The sequence below is a fragment of the Amblyomma mixtum genome, chromosome 6 (genome assembly GCF_055824585.1).
Source record: "Amblyomma mixtum isolate Tamu chromosome 6, ASM5582458v1, whole genome shotgun sequence".
NCBI classification, from domain to species: Eukaryota; Metazoa; Arthropoda; class Arachnida; order Ixodida; family Ixodidae; genus Amblyomma; species Amblyomma mixtum.
In genome coordinates, this window is record NC_143017.1 from 37,110,376 (window position 1) to 37,123,665 (window position 13,290).

At 46.6% G+C, this 13,290-nt stretch overlaps 1 protein-coding gene across 4 annotated transcripts in view; it reads right to left on the reverse strand.

Moving 5' to 3' along the window:
* LOC149338789 (uncharacterized) overlaps positions 1–13,290 on the reverse strand; it is a 199,095-nt gene that overhangs the window by 122,901 nt on the left and 62,904 nt on the right. The gene's annotated exons all lie outside the window — the stretch shown is intronic.

Below are 13,290 nucleotides of genomic sequence, written 5' to 3' on the forward strand. Positions count from 1 at the left end.
ACTAGGGCATAACCCCCGGCGCTTCATATTCAGTTCCCTTGTGCCTGCTTACGCGTGATCTGGTGTGGCAAATGGTGAGGGAACGAGCAGCCCTCGCGGTTTTGTTTTCCGAAATGCGAGTATTGCTGATCGCCGGCGCAAACCAGTTTCGGCTCCTTTTCATTACAATTACAAAAGTTACCCGGAATTAAGGGATGCCGTCTCCTTATTTTATCCTGCGTGGCGGTAATGACAGCCGGATTGTGCAAGACCCGAGAGCTATATGAAAACTTCCGCTATGCTCATAGGGCGGGTGACATAATGAATCAGCTGCTACGGAGCAAGAGGGATGAATTGAATGCACGGAGCCCTTAAGTGCAGCTGCGGGCTTGTCGTTGGACGCGACGTCGTTAAATCTGGGTTGTGATCGCTGTAGAGTTCGATGGCTAACACAGTTACCGTTCTTATGCCACTTCGGAGCGTCTAAGCCGTCCAATCCCAGCTTAACGCGATAGAAGTAGACAGCAAGCTGCTTCAGGCATGAATTCTTAAAGTGGCCTTCAGCCACATTGCGGTCATACGTAGGTATCCACACTAGAAGGGATAAATACAGTACTAGCATGCACGCAGTCAGTGGCAACAGATGAAGGGTCATCGAGTAAATCTACTTCAGCGGCAACCATTGACTGATTTTTTATCGAAATTTGACTTTTGTCACGAAGCACCATAGGGATCTCAAGCTCGAAAAAATGGACGCCGCTTACTGTACTGCTGTCACGACGTGGCAAACAAGTCTAGCTGAGTGCATTGCCGATGGGCCATTGTTGTATCCGGGTGAGAGGCTATCCGTGATTGAGAGACGAACTGAATAATGAAATGGTGCATCGGCAGCATTATCAGGGGAGCGCATGTAGTATTTCAGCTGTGTCAAGGGCTCGGCAAAGCGTCCGGGTGCCCCAGTGTCAGTCTAGCTGAATGGAGCATTATAGTAACGTTTCATTGTTGAACGCCGAACCATACACCTCTCACATTGGGTCGCAAGCAGGTAAACTCGCCGCGACAAATGAAGGCACCGCTTACATGGGAAATCGGCCTAAAAGCGGCCCCCCGTCGCAACGCTGTATAGGAATTCCGCCATGGCATAGCAGCTGATTGACGCGCATATTATCAGGTAAGCAATAAAAATAAAATAAAACAATTTTGTAAGGAAGAACGTTTTGACCAAGTGGAGCATATGATTTTGTCCACTGCTAAATAAATTGCAGAACGGGTCGTGAGCTGCTAAGTCGAAACATATTCGTACAGAAGGTGGAAAAATTCTTAGGGTTTTAACGTAGTTAAACCTAGCAGCCGTGGGAAAGATTTTTTTAGCCTGGTTGGCTGATTGTTGAGCGGTCGGCGCGTCTGGAGGAGATATTAAACACTGCTTAAGCTCTCATCGAAGTGAAGCCGATCTGGGGCCACATTCCATCAGCTGTCATTTTAAAATGGTCATTTCGCGTCCATGTGGTTCTCCGTCATTGGTCACCAAATATACCCGCAGCTTTCAAGCCTCTGTGGAAAGCGACCAGACCACTGGGTAAAAGGAGACCAGATGCACCTTTGGCTGCATATTGCAACCAATGGCAGCCAGCGGGCAGGTCCGGTCGCATGCTGTTCATTTTCTTGGCCAAGTGCTGTTCATGTTCAAAGTTAATTTTCTTCAAATACAAGCAAGACTGTGAACTTTATTTCTCTTCAGTGCACCACTTACGAATAACCTACATGTTATTGCTCGGACTTGAACGTTGACGCTCCTTTTGGGTACCGATCCAGCATTTAGAAAAAGAAGATCTTGATTATTATCTTCAGTACTGAATTCTGACGCAATCCGCTTAATGGATGGACCATGAAACTGCGAAGAGGTCCCTAACCAGAATCTATTTTGGCAAAGCTGTACAAGATACTTCTGCTCTTTGATGATGGCCGCAGCTTTGAGCGCCAAGCCGGCGGAAATGGTCACAATAAAGGTCTCTGCTTTTGGCCCCCTTGCTATCCGCAGTCTCCGAGTACCACTTAGAGTCATAGGCCCCTCCAAATCCCGAACTAAAGGCGGCCAAAATCCGCTTCAACAGCTCGCTAGCCGTGTTCGCTTCGACACTTTAAACGTGAAACATTGGCGAGCGCACAATATAAACTCGGCGGAGAAGAAGAAGAACCAAAAAGAAGAGAAAGAGAAACCAGCCAGAAGGTGAGAAGGAGGGCGGTGGAGGTTTGCTATAATAACAACCAGCGCGCGCAGCGAAACCATAAAGACAGCTTACATGAACCTCCGCCCACCAAAGCAGCCCGGCTGTCTGGCGAGCACAGATCGAAAACTGTTCATTTTCTTCGTGCTACTCTATGAATCTCCTTTTGTAAACCATTACAGTCGTCAGACGCATCCACGTGTCGCAGTCAAGGATTCTTCAAAGGGCCTTTGGCGCAAACGCCTGGGATTGTCCAAATAATTAAAGAAAACGAAGAAGGCCCAGAGAGGGCTTCCAGGAATCCTTTATGTCCGGGGAGCGAATAAAAGTCGCACGTTGCAACGAAAGTGAATGCTAGGGAGTTAAACGTGATATCTGACAAATTTCGCGGACCCCTCCTCTTCAGCAAATTCCTCTTTCTTACGCCCGCGCAATTACATTTGTTCCTTATACTCCTTAAGTCTGATGTTCCTGTCGACTCGCCATTCGTGTCTTATTCCTTTTCTTCCCTCACCATCCCTATTCTTCAGGCAGACTCGATTCTGCTAGATACAGCGAATGGCCGTCACGGGGTTTACAAGCAGCGCGGTCAGGAAGTTGCTAATGGCGGGAGTTTTTGAGAATCTAACACAAAAAATATGCCCATAAATAACCACCCAGCAATGTGGCACCACCTCTTGCCGATAAATATTTCCCTCCAACAAGAACAACAGCCTAGCTTTTTGGGTTTCGTTAAATATTTGGATCGGATTAAAACCGCTTACGTCGACTGATGACTGATGACCAATACGGAATATGTGACACCGGCTTGAAGTGCAAGGTGGCGTGGTTTTGTGTTAGAGATCCGCACTGAAAAAAAAAATTGGCTGCGGTTTAGCTCTGGTTACACCTGGACTAACTGGAGAGCTCCGCCCAGCCACCTATTTATACAGCTGCGACACCTCTCCCCGTCTTCACTGCCCCCCCCCCCCCCCCCCCCACACACACACTCGACACGGCGCATGCGCACAGCTGTTGAAGCTCGGTTTCGCCGGCGCGCCACGCCGCCGACAGCAGCAGCTGCTCCGCACCACGTGACCAACCGGCTCAAGGCCACGGCGCCGCTACGGAATTCAAAGGGTGCTACGCTGAAGGTTCGATAAGCTGACGTAGTGTAGCTCTCGCTACAAAAAAGTGGGTACGAACATCTTCACAACGTCCACCTAAAATGGCAGACGGCGGTTATACTACTACTTACTCTTCTGCCCCTTCCTAGCTTATAGGTAGTGAGCACCGACGTCAAAGGGGTGGCCATTCCGCGGTGCATGTAGCCCAGCTATATTCGGTTTTAACCGAGGGAGACTACCTCACTGTGCTAGCTGTCAAAGATGACCTCACAGGTAATTAAGTGAGTAGAAGCAAGCGGTAGAATTGTTGCTCAGAATACCGGCAAGCTATTTCGTTAGAGAAAAGATCTGATCCAGAAACACCAAACTCTGAAAGCTTCTAACCCAACAGACACAATAAAAGTCGCAAAACTGTAGAAGCTCACCAAAAAGCGCAAGGTAATCGACACAAGGAATTAGAATATGGGTAGAATCGCGCATGTTCTAAAGGACGGAAGTAGCCTAAAAACGGTGAAGAGCAAATTAGGCACAGGAAAAAAAACAGCCCTTAGCGAAAAAAAGGCTTTCCTGAAAATGCATTTAGAACATACTGTATTAATTGCATATTAATTTTGCATTTTTTTCATCTAAGCCTATATCCCATACTAATTCTTTCCAAGTATGCTAGGAGGGATATATTTAACGTTCTGACAAATATGTCAAAAATGCACCTTTTGCTCGGAAGTATATTTATTTTAAATTAATACATCAAAAAATATCTATTACTAGTATTACATTACATTAAAAATGCACTAGAAATGTACATTTAATAAGATCAAATATATTTACTTCGACTTAAAAAAAGGGCTGCTCGTTGGCTTTACGTTGACACGTTGGCTTTAGTTTTCAATGTTTCCTCAAGAGTGATTTCGAACGCTAGATTGTTCCACGGCAGCTTGAAGTGTGCTGCAAATATGTTTAGGCGAACTGCCCACATGTTAGGACTAAAGCCCATTTTGGAGTAATTAATTGGGTATTAACGAATGTACAAATGAAAACATTGCCAACATGAAAATTTTAGTTCCCAAAATGCGATTTCGAGCTTCGAGATTCTTGTGCAGCACCTAGAAGTGTGCTGCAAATATCTTCACAAGGACTGCCCGTTTGTTAGAATTAAATTATACCTTAGTCGAATATATTTCATATGTATGAAAGCACGCTTTGAATACAATAACAAGATGCTAAAACTGCATACAATTTTTTTCTAGTATTTGAAAGCATGGTTCAATCAAGGTATTTTCAGAATTTTAAAAATATACTTTGAATACCAAGCATGAAAATTCTGGAATCTATTTCCTCTTAATTTTTAGTGCTCTCATGAATATAATATAATGATACGGGGCAGAAGTCCGTCGCAGCAGATAGAAAGACACAGCACAATGCACAAGCACATAGGCGAACAAGAAGCATCAGACTTAGGCGGCGGCGATGAATTCGGCCAGCAAGCACGCGCCTAGCACACACAACTATGTCCGTCCCGTGACCGTTCCCTTGGCTCGTAGGAATATGTTTAAAACACAATATAAATGTCAGCCCTTGTATTCCACACGTATTAGTTTTCGCTAATGAAGATATATGAGGACCCCGCCGCGGTGGCTCAGTGGTTATGGTGCTCGGCTGCTGACCCGAAAGACGCGGGTTCGATCCCGGCCGCGGCGGTTGAATTTCTTTGGAGGAGAAATTCTAGAGGCCCGTGTACTGTGCGATGTGAGTGCAGGTTAAAGAACCCCAGGTGGTCGAAATTTCCGGAGTCCTCCACTACGACGTCTCTCATAACCTTAGTCGCTTTGGGACGTTAAACCCCATAAACCAACCAAACCAACCGAAGATGTAAAAGACGAACACGGAAGGGTTGATAGCAATATGGATAAAATAGTTAAAGTTGCCGAAGATTTCCACACAAATTTCTACATGGCTATAGTTCTGCAACTGAGCAAAATAGAAAAATTTGTGACACACAAACCGAAAAACGTTTGGACAAAAGCACGAAATTCATAGATATCGCGTATGCGGACTACAGGCACAGCGTAGTTGTTATGGCGTGTGGAACAAAAGAGCTGACAGTTTCGCTTGCTTACACTGTCTGTCAAGCGATTAAGCTGGCAGACAATGTGAATATGTTCATGAAATCCACTTAATATGCATTCATAGCAATGATCAGCAATATATTTTTTGCCGCCGTGATGGTTCTGCGTTTTTGTGGCTCAGCTGCTGACTCGACAGACGCGGGTTAAATCCCGGATGCGGCGGACCCAAATGCTGAAGGCGAAATTCTAGAGGTCGGTGTACTTGCGATGTCAGTGCACTTTAAGTAATCCCAGGTGGTCGAAATTATGCGGAGCCCTCCACTATGGCGTCTGTCACTGTATGAGTCGCTTTGGGAGGTTAAAACCGATGCAACCAAATCTACAGCTTGATCCTTGAACGTCGTTCACTTTGCCCCGTGAATTATCTTTTGCACCATTAATGGCCCAAGTGAAAATCTAAACTTCTAAAATTGCTTACAGCTCCTCTATTCCTCTTTAGTTGGCATGTTTTTATTTCGTGAGCGTGATGCCAGAGCAGAAATAATCTGGCAGAATTTGTTTTCCACTCCTCAGAATAAAAAGTAAAGGCGACAACTTTGATACTTGTGTCCCATTTTGCTCCACTCTTTCCTACGTAATGAAAAAAATAAAGTGAAAAACCGGCCAATATTGAAATCACTCGACAGCGGTTGATTCCTTTCGTATTATTTTAATGGCAACATTTCCAATATCGACTCTTTCCTAGGTAATGAAAAGGCTAAAGGGAAGAACCGGCCAGTATTCAAATCACTAGCCAGCCATTGATTCCTTCCGTTTTATTTTAATGGCAACAGTTCCAATATTAACTAACCGGAGTAGGCTGCCGCAACATTTATTTGCATTTTTTCTTTTTAATAGGAAGGAATAATGATTCTTCACCTGTCATAAATAATGACGCGAACAATTGCGTTAAAACAAAAGTAGAGGTGCCAAGGGAGCGAGAACTGTACGAAGTTTCGCGGGAGAGCAGAAAGAAGGCAGAACGTGGACTCTTCTGATGACTTCTCAGGGCGACGTCGATGATGGCAGTCTGGACAGAGCTTCTAACGACAGCGAACGAGAGCGTTCCCCGACATCCAGAGCAGTACGACCTCATAATTTCATAGCGCACTAACAGAAGCGATTGCTGGCTCAGTCTTTCGAGTGCCACCCTTGCTTTCTATTGGAACAATGCCAGTCGGCCGAGGTGTTAAAAAGGACAGAAGGAACAGAAAGCTGCGAATGATATCTAAAGAGAAGGACTAAAAATAGTTCCGGAGTGGATGATGGCCCTATGGAGCGTCGATTGCTGAAAGGCGGGCCGCGGCGATCTGGGCCTGATTTGTCGCTGAACATAAATTGAGAGGCGCGGTCCCACCGTCGAAGAGGGAGAGTGAAGAGAGAAGGAGACGTTAAAGTAAAAAAAAGCAGCGATACGGGAGGGAAAGCCAAAGTATCAAAGCAAAGTGAAGCTACCACAGAGAACTCAAGCCACACAGCCAGGATCGCCGATGGCGCTCACGTTTGTGTTATTGGATTTCGTCGTGCAGCACCAGAAGAGAACGAGAAGGGCTGCACTTAAGGTGTCAAGGAAAGAGCAGTAGGTTTGTGGCGTCCTTCCGGTCAATTCCGGGTGCCATCGGGCATCACAGCTGACAAGCAGAAAACGAAAATAAGGAAACGATTCTCCAGCAACCTAACTATAAATTCTAGTAGGACATGAGAAACGGAACTAGCCGCTGGCAGCTAAGCAAAAGCAATACATGTGATGCTACCCAACTACCGTCGCAGTCAACAGCGGGTTATAGAGTATCTAAGAGAGGGCGATCACCGGACTGGGGAGCTAAGAATCACAAAAATTACTTGGTATACGAGGCCTTACAGAGAGAGAAGCAGCAGATTTGGCTTTCTGTTAGATGCTGAGGGAAAGTGTCCTTCGTCGGTGCATTTGCCGACTTGCCTATTGTTGAAGCTTCGGCTGCTGGTGACATCTCAGTGTCGATGCCGGCGAAAGAGGGGGACGGGGGTGATACACATACAGGAGGGTTAACTTCAATGGAGCTCGTGGAGATAAGGAAGAAGTGGGCATCAGAATATATGCCATTCAGCCCGAGGACATCATCATCATCATCATGTCAGAAACTGCAAGAAAATAAAGAGCGGCCGGCTCGAACGAGTGGGTAAGGGATTTTTTAATGAAATATTTATCGTTCCCACAGCACGTCGGCAGCCGCGAAGCAGAAGTGACAGCAGCCCATCACTTGTCATTTATATCACTTCGAGCGCCACTGGTGTCCCTCGAACGAATCTATTCCCTGGTCCAGTGATCGGCTTGGCACCGGCAGCGAATAAGCAAGAGGAGGAGAAAACATGAAAGTAATAGAGTGGCGGACGGAAAACTGATGCAGTTTTCCTCCCCAATATGAAGGAACCTCGCCACGAACACGGCCCTCAGGATGCGATATTGCTCTGTTGCCGTTTTCATGGCTCAGTATTCCATCGCCTGGCTTTTCACCCTCATGCGGAATTAGCTGTGATTCTTTTAACGCGATAGCTTTGAGGCTCTTGTTCTGGAAAATCTTCGAACCAGTCGGCATCGTCATCGGCGTGGCGAATGATAAATGGGGTAGCGTAGGGTGGCCCAGCCCACGGAGAAGCAAGGAATATTTGCTGCTTAGGTCACGTGAAAACGTGGCGACATCGCAACCTGCCCGCCATATTGTGAGCGAACAAACCACTCTGGAAGCTGGTAACTAAATTAATTAATGATCGCGAGAGGTTGCTCGGCAAAAGCAACTTGGGTCGCAGAGAACCCACCGGTGGCAGCGCCTGTCATCGCAGTGCAGTGGCGCATCCCTTAACCACTGACCCAATGCGCAAGCAGGTATGAGGACTCCAGTGGACATAGTTGAAAATGATCACATCCGCATATATTTGCATCAATTCATTCATGCTTTCGCGTCTTACTCTTGAGGCGCAGCTTTTTCTTTACTTTATTCCCTCTTTTTAACTTTGTCGAAAGGTGCTTGTGATTCCCACGGCCCAGTGTAGAAAGGTGATGATGTTGCGTCTCTATTGCAATTCGTCAAGAAAGTTGTTGATTTCGCCCTCAATCCTTCTGAATGTCGGGGCCGCCACAACCATCTGACTGACCGTCAGGGTCAACCGACGCGCCTGGCCGGCGTCGACCTTAAGGCGTCTTGGTCACCAAACTGATGTGCCTACATACTCAGTGCGACCACATGATCAGATCGCGCAGGGGAGCTGATAAATCCCTCGGAACAAACGATACCATACCATAACTAAAGTCCCCTTACAGAACAGGTTGGAAGAAATGAATGAGCCTTTCTTTAATGCGCTTACGTGGAAAAGAAGAGAGAAGAGGAAAAGAGAGGTTGGTTTTCAAACTTGAGAGATAACCTGGTGCAATTCATGGCAAATAGGAGAAGGTGAAATGTTACGCGAAATAATGGAAGCTTTTCTGACAAAGACTTCGCGTAACTGCGTAAGTGACACGTATGTGGCCCTGTACAGAAGCGAGTCACCGGTACTGAAATCTTTATTGTAGGGTGGTGTGGTGATGCTACTTTTACAAGACATGTCGTGAGAGTTACTAGTGAGCATGCAACGACTTGTGTCTTATATTTGTAGATGCAAACCCCTCAACAAACCAGTTGTCACTTTGCGCTCATCCTGTCGTTTTGTCTGTGTGTCGTCTTTTTTGCGCAAAAAATCTGTCATGGCGAATGATAGAGAGGATGAAGAATAAAGCCAGAGAAAGGCAATTAAGACAGAGAACGGGCAGACTTCCCTTTATTGCTAGCATCTCCTAGAGGAAGATGTAACAATAACGCGCCAGGAACACGAGGAACGGAAAGGAAACGACGCATACAAGCGCTAACTCGCAACTGGGGTTTATTGCTGAAAGACGCAATGTGTAGAATTTACTTTTAAAACACAAAAACATAAACACGCAGCCCCTCCTCGGAAGATGAAGTCAGAGAGAAAAAAAAAAGGAATTGCAAACATCAGGCGCCACTCACCGCTGTGGAAGAATCAGTGAAAAAACACGTTATCAAAAAGGATGTCAGTGCATTTCGGAGGCTAAGAATTCAATTTCACAGTCTGCCATATCAACAGGGGGCTCGCTGACACACAGATTCTGACATTTCCTAATATGATATGCCTCCATTATCTCGCGTACGCGCTGATCGCGATGTCTGAGAAGTATGACGGTACTAGAAAAAAACGGTGTTCAGTATTTCTCCTTTTGCTCTTCTTTTTTGCTGCCAAGAATGCAGCAAGAAAGAAAAGCAAAAGGATAAAAATTGCACACTGGTTTTCTGTCCCTCGTGTTCCTTTTGCGCTATTGTTACATCGTGAACGTCATCCAACATGCCCAACTTTCGGCTTTCCTACGGGAAGATTGGACAGGGAAATCTAACGCAAACAACAGGGTTAAATCGTTCACTGCGCTCCATTTCTCGACGCATATGCACGCAATTTCTAATAATTGCCGAGAGCCTTACATCCCGCCTACATTTCATATAACAAGCTTCGTTTTTCCGTCAAGAACGTTAGGCAGGCGCGGGATTAGTGCCTGAATGTTAGCGCGGAGCACACCGCGTCAGGAAACGGCAAGCGAAGGGTAACATCTGTAGGAAGCGTTGGAGGAGATAATAACTGTTATCCACAGTCTTGAATTACCACTGTCTTATCTTTGATGACGCCAAAAGAATACTCGGGAAGAAGTGACAGACTAGTCTGAAAGCGCGGTTGAGCGGGAGCAGTACGAATAAGATTGTGATTGCAGTCTAAGTCGAGTGGGGTCGAAATGGCGGGAGCACAGAGCTTTGTTCCACTGTGCTCGTTGGCTTTGGCTTTTGCGCGTTTAGAGCCAATAATTTTCTACGTGCGATGTTCAGGAGTATTGAAACCCAAAAGACCGCCGCGGAAGTTTTTCAGCGCTATTGTTAACGTGGCGTCACGACTTCACTCTCCTCGAAATAACCACTGGAACGGATTTGGTGTTTTATGTTTCCTGATTGATGGACACGCCTTTTCCGCTTTTTTTGAGCATCATACATGAGTGATAAAATTTGCAGAACTGTACAAAAATTACCGTGATTGTTTTCTCTCAACAATGACAGCACCTGGTTGAGGTATTGTAATAAAAGGGAAAACTTGCAGCGAAATAATTTGTTTCCTGAATGAGTTTCAAGCATGACAAACATGAAGTTTAAAACATAAAACTGACCACCTTTTTCATATCAAGAAAATAAAATAACCAATTTTCATGGTTCAATAACAAGCGCAAATGTTTAAATACGAAGAAAGTGCACATTCTTTTTCTGGTGTGGGAACTTTGAAGCGAATTCATTTAGACTAACCCTTGTTAATGATAATCATATTTCGCACAAATTGCTGAAAGCAACTGATCAGATCCGGTCTTGTCACAAAGCACTCATGTTATATCTGGAGCGTACATACTAAAAATGCTTTTTATGAGAACGTCTATAAAAATAGACCCTCTGTGCACAACAACTGGAAACTGGCTTCATACCTTCAGTGCTAGCCTGAACACGGATTAGTAACAGACACACGGGGCGAAAGAGGGGAAAGTGCATGTCTGTTCCAAAGGCTTCCTACTAGGACGGGCACGGAGTCGGCGGCCTACCCGAGGGCTAGCGCCCGGAGCGAAAAGGAAGCGTCACACAGGGCAACGATACATTAATCGCATCAGTTCCGGGGTCAGTGGGAAAGAGGCGTATCATCCAACCCGGGACGTCATATGTCACACGCCAACTCTCCGCTGAGCGCAGCCCCTTCGCGGGGACCTCACGCTACATATCCCTGCGCCAGCAACAACCGCAGAGGCAGCAATAAACAAGCACCCGTTTCTCCTCTTGGCTTTCTTCCTTCCCCTCCGGAAGCCAACTCTTTCTCGCTGCGCACGATCTCTTAAGAAAAACATTCAGACAACGGTGAGCAATAGAAGGGCCGAAGGAAAAAAGACGGTGCGACGAACGAAACTTTTGACATGGGCGCCGAGGTCGCTCGGAGGCGTCGGGCTGAGATTGGCCTACTGTATCTATCCAGACGAGGTGGAGCGAGCCCCCTTACGGCCTACCCTCTCTGCCTTCTAACGTACAAAGAGGTAAGAAGCCATCGGGACGCGATGAGTCGTGCTACAGAGAAAAAGACAAAGATGTCGCCCATCGTCATCCATCTGAGAGAAAAAAGGGGTCCTTGGTTCTCATTGATCCTCGGCTCTCCTCTGCGGCTTCGTTCGGGCCCACCCAGGCTTGAGTAAATTAGGCCCGTGATACAGCAGGGTATGGGCTCAGTTATACACGCCATCTCTGTGTTCTGAGCGCTACAATGTGACCAAAGGCTGCTGATGCAAGTTTGTAAGTGTGAGTGGTACTTGAGAACGGTGCAGAATACGGTAACGAGCTAAGCCGGCCGCCGCAAGAGCGCAGTGCTAGTAGTAATATAACGCTCCGCTACCGTAGTTCTTCATCAGGTATCAAGGCGAACAGTGTGATCCATCTCACTCCTCTGAAAGCCGACTTGAGCAGACTTTCTCTTCCCCTCAGTTGTAGTCAACTTCGACTTTCAGCACTCTTCACAAGGTGCACGCGTAAAGCTTTGCCACTGTCATTGGCTTTATGAGCGTGAGAATATACTAAAGGAAATGAAGGAAACTGAAACTGAGAAACTTTCTCGCTCGGCTCCGTAATGCGAAAACCCGGTGATAGTATTTACGCTGCGCCATGTTAGCTGGGAATACAATGAGAGTAAAAGTTAGCAACGCACGGGGTAAGGGCTATCTAACCTTTAAGCCAATCTTCCGCGCATAGGCGTATACTTCTTGCTCTCCTATTTCCCCTAGCTTGGCGGAAATCTACGCAAACATAGCGGATCCGAGGGGTTCAGCAATTAACAGCTATCGCAGTAAAACGCAAAATAAAAAATCCGAAATCTGAATTTAATTTCCACTACACTTGCATGAAATTTGCTTTCAACGATCAACAGTTAATCGAATGCCAACGAATGCACTCAGTGTCATATCAATCGTTGAGCACACGTCTTACTTTGTCAGGCCGCCGTCCCGGACCGCTTAATATATTATTTTCTTCCAGTCTGAAAGATAACGGAAAAAATGGGCCGAAGTGGAGCTCAATGGGAGTTTACGGTAGCGCTTATACTTCGGCTGTGATCTAATGCGTAGCTCCCCGTCGTCTACTGCCCCGTCAGACAACCAGGAGAGGGTACGATGATGGAATTTCCTCCAAGATTGTAACGGGAAGGCGCAAAACAGAGCGAAGAATAGCGCCATAGAAGGCACACAGCCAGATAAACCACTTCTTATCGCACTCAACGAAGCGCCTACACATACCATGGCTTAAACAGTTCCTTCATACAGGCATCGACTGCCCAGTTACTGGTGCCCGGCTGTGATACCATCCCAAAAAGAAAACGGACACCTCCGGGCGGGGAGACGACGGGCGAAAGACGAGCGGAACGGGACTCGCTGAGCCGCTGTTGGCTCAATCCGTCCAACACCATGGCAATCTTTCCTCCTTCTGACAGGCCGACCGAGTGGGACAGGCTTTTCTACGTGCCTATGCAGGAGGAGAATTTCTTGATTACAGAGACGACAGAGCTCCCTCTCAGCGCAAACGCGGCGGACACAGCCACGCGGCCCAATAAGAGACAGCTCTGCTGCCTCCCCGATGGTGGTATTGGTCAAGAGCGCCGTCATCTGAAGCTTTCAGCTCGGGCTGGCCGCCTGACCACGGCCAAGACTTTGTCTACGAAGATGAACTTCGAAACAAAGAAGATGCAAGCAAATTGTTCTCGGCAGTTGCTGCAAGTCACCACTTAAGC